At 37.5% G+C, this 3577-nt stretch overlaps 1 protein-coding gene across 1 annotated transcript in view; it reads right to left on the reverse strand.

The window, feature by feature from the left end:
• The window catches only part of EDIL3 (EGF like repeats and discoidin domains 3), a 371930-nt gene that overhangs the window by 233781 nt on the left and 134572 nt on the right, over positions 1 to 3577 (reverse strand). The window lies entirely within an intron of this gene.

A 3577-nucleotide genomic window follows, 5' to 3' on the forward strand; every position in this document is an offset into this window, starting at 1 on the left:
CACACATACCATACACTTCAGGATTTGGTAGTGGTGATTCTGTGGTGAGGCAATAGGAACCTTCATTTTAAAAGTACCCCAAGTGGTTCTGACACAAGTGTCCTATAGCTGCATGTGGATAAACATGGATATTATAAAGGGAGAGACCACAATATGAAAATACAACTTTATTCTAAAGCAGTAGTTCACAGTCCTGAATCTGTATTAGACTATCAAACTCTGGGCCCCATCTCAAACCAATTAAGTCAGAATCTCTTTAAGTTGTACCAACTTGGAGCCAAGATTGAGATATTAATAAGTAGCACCACTATAAAGTAACTTGAACTGTTAACTCAAAGTGTGAATCATTTTGATTCCTGTTTTAAAAGGGAAAAATTTTGAGAGCAGCAACATTCCTAGGATAATAATTTACTGCTGACTGTATGTGGGGGATGAAGCATGGTGGTTGCAATAGTGAAAAAACATTGATCTGAAGTAGCTTCACAATTTTTCCTAGAATCCACCTCTTCACCTTTATACTAATAGACACTCTCTGAGGAGGTATTTCTGCTCGGGCCCAAGTGTAGCTTACCCAGAATATTACTGTTGAATTATTTGACATAAGCCAGTACCATTTCATTTGATTCATGAAGTTTTAAAATAAAAATTTACTTAGCTGACTTGCTTATAAAGGAGCTTTGTTCCCAGGTGATTCGTTAATCAAGGTATCACTGTGTTAGCAGGGAACAGTCTCCACTCTTTTCTGTTAAGGTTACATCTGCATGGAGTGCACATTAGACAAGTTTACTTTGTGTCCTGACAGTATTTTTCTCTCACACTGTTTGGCTTGTCTCCTAGGCACAAAAAGAAATGGAGAGCGCAAACACAGTTGGCATGCATGGCACGCAGAACATAAATATTTAAAAAGCTGTAAGCTTCTTTATCATGTCCAAAATATATCATAACATGTTCGAAGAGGAAAATTGTTGGTAGCTTCCAGGAATTCCCTTTTAGGAAAATACCATAGAGGCTTGTAGTAGTGCTAACTTATATGAGTCATTGTTGTTAAAAGTCTGGAGATTCGAAATGGAAAAAACAACAACAACAATAACAACAAAGCTCACACTTAGGCTAGTCACTTTGCGTCCGAACTCAATTTACAAAGCAACACATGAGATGAAAATTACTCTAATCTTACAGATGAAGACAGAGATGTTCAGAGTGACTGAGCAATTTGTCTAAGGTCAATTTGAATTTGAGCTCATGTCAATGTGACTTTAAAACTAAACTCTTTCCACTATGCCTTACTGTCTCCCAAAATTCTGATCCATTATCCACGAAGAGAAAAAGGGGAAAAGAGAGAAGGGTCATGGAACCAAGACCGGGTAGAGCTCTGATAATGTTAGTTAGACTCAGGCATAAGGAAACACACATACAAGCACATGCTCACACACACACACACACACACACACACACACACACACACACACATACACACAGTTCTGGCTGGGAGAGATACCCCTTTAAGAAATAAAGTTCTCCCTTGGAAACTTCTTCAAGTCCTCTATACCAAGGATAGACATAGGCAGGTGACATCCTGACTATGTGGTTAAACGAAACAAACTAAATATATAGTGCCTAAGGAAGAAAAATTAGAAGTGCTGAGATTGTATACCTCCATTACATATGGATAAGCAAGGAATTTTAGGAAAGTACTAGCAAGCACTGAAGTAAAGACAATTCCAAATTTATAGAAGTCCTAGCAAATAGAACATCTTAAAATCCAAGCCTTTGGGGCAAGAAGTGCACTAACCTAAACTTGAGCCTGTCATACCTGAAAGCATCTTTGTAACAAATTAACAATATTAGCATCAGCAGGTACACAAGTCTGCATAGAATTCTGTTTCTATGCAATATCTCCATAGTTGGAGTCTCTCATAATATGTCGATGTCACTAAGCAACATTTATACTATTATAATACACATGCGTACACACAGAAAAGTATGTACGTGAAGGTTAGTATTGGTATTAATTCAGTTTCAGCTATCTCTGGCACAGATGGCTTTATAACTGTATTACCAAACAAAAAAGCATCATGAACTATTAACAGGTGGCAGCTAGAGAGCCCCAGGAGTAAAAATAAGCCTCAAAATGGACATTAGTGACTTATTTAGTGACATTTAAGTGAAATAAGTATCACAGAAGATAATGTCATGCTACCTAAATGATTCTTTACTCTATTTGCTTCTTAGAAACTTTGAAATCAGCAAATTGAAAAACTATTTATATGTTTATGTCACATGCAAGTTCCTCCAATGCTGAAAATTAAAAACACATGCATCAAACAGAATAAAATTAAACAAACTAACAAATTATCCTGTATTGCTCTACCTGGTCACAATGTAGAAGGTTGTACTGAGTTATGGTGATGGTAGGAAAACAGGCAGTAAAAATATATATCTGATATACAGAATTTGGTTACGTTTGATCTTCTCAATGCCCATAACAGAATAACCCTGGGTGCTTGTTAAAATGCTCCAGGTCCACTGAATTTGAATTTTGGGTGTCAGCCCAGGTATCTGCATTTTTAAAAAGCTTAGCAGGTGACTATATGAACACTAAATGTTGAGAATTATGGTACTACCAATCAACATTTGTTGCAGAAGGAAAAAGCCATGGGTCCAGTTGTTGGAACTGTAGCAGTACGTTAGCAGGCTTTCAAGAAACTCTTTGCAAAGTATATTGTGCCTGTTTCACCAGTTTTCAAAGTTCTTTCTGTTATTAAATCTTCAGGTTTATTGGAGTATCTACATCAATGCCTTGGGGGAAGATGGACTCCTTTTTGGGATTTAAAGAGAAGTCCGTGTCTCAGAACTAAGTAAATCTTTTCCCTTTTCCTGGCCATTGTTATTGGTCTAGGTAGGTATATGACACATTTGGAGACAGTGATGTGTAAGAACAGGTTTGTGTTGTTTGAGTGAGGAGAAAGTATATGAAAACAACTTTTTCTTTCTCCTTTAGATATGGAGATCTGTTGTCCCAGAAGTAAGTTGACAGACAACCTACAACCATGATGGGAGCTAGCTTTAGAAAGAAGATAATCCTGCTCAAAAGCGGAGTGGAGAAACAGAAAGCAATTAGGTTATTGATGATATTGCTGAGCCACTGAATCATATTCTGACCTAACTCTGGACTTCCAGTTCTAAGGAAAAATACTTTCACTTTATTGTATATCTAGTTTTCGTCAAACTTTCTCTTACTTGCAACTAAATGGCATGCTGCCATAACTATAACACCTTTTGTTGTTCCCATTTAAAATATATTAGAATGCATAAGGAATTCATCTTCTCTGAGGCAGGTTAAGACCGGAACACAGCCCTGGGTTGCACTTTCTCTGGGATGGGACTGGGGCTGGACCTTTAACACTCACTACTAAGTTTTGATACAATAAACCTATTCCTCTGAGTTTGCAGTTGGTCATTGTTTTTCAGAACAGTCTGACAATGTACATGTTCATGAACCAGGCTGGTGCTTGAGAAAAGGAGAAGGCATCCTGGAAGCTTTCCTTCACTTCCTTCTTTTCCCTTCCCTCTTTCC

Source organism: Pteropus alecto, unplaced genomic scaffold (assembly GCF_000325575.1).
Source record: "Pteropus alecto unplaced genomic scaffold, ASM32557v1 scaffold20, whole genome shotgun sequence".
NCBI classification, from domain to species: Eukaryota; Metazoa; Chordata; class Mammalia; order Chiroptera; family Pteropodidae; genus Pteropus; species Pteropus alecto.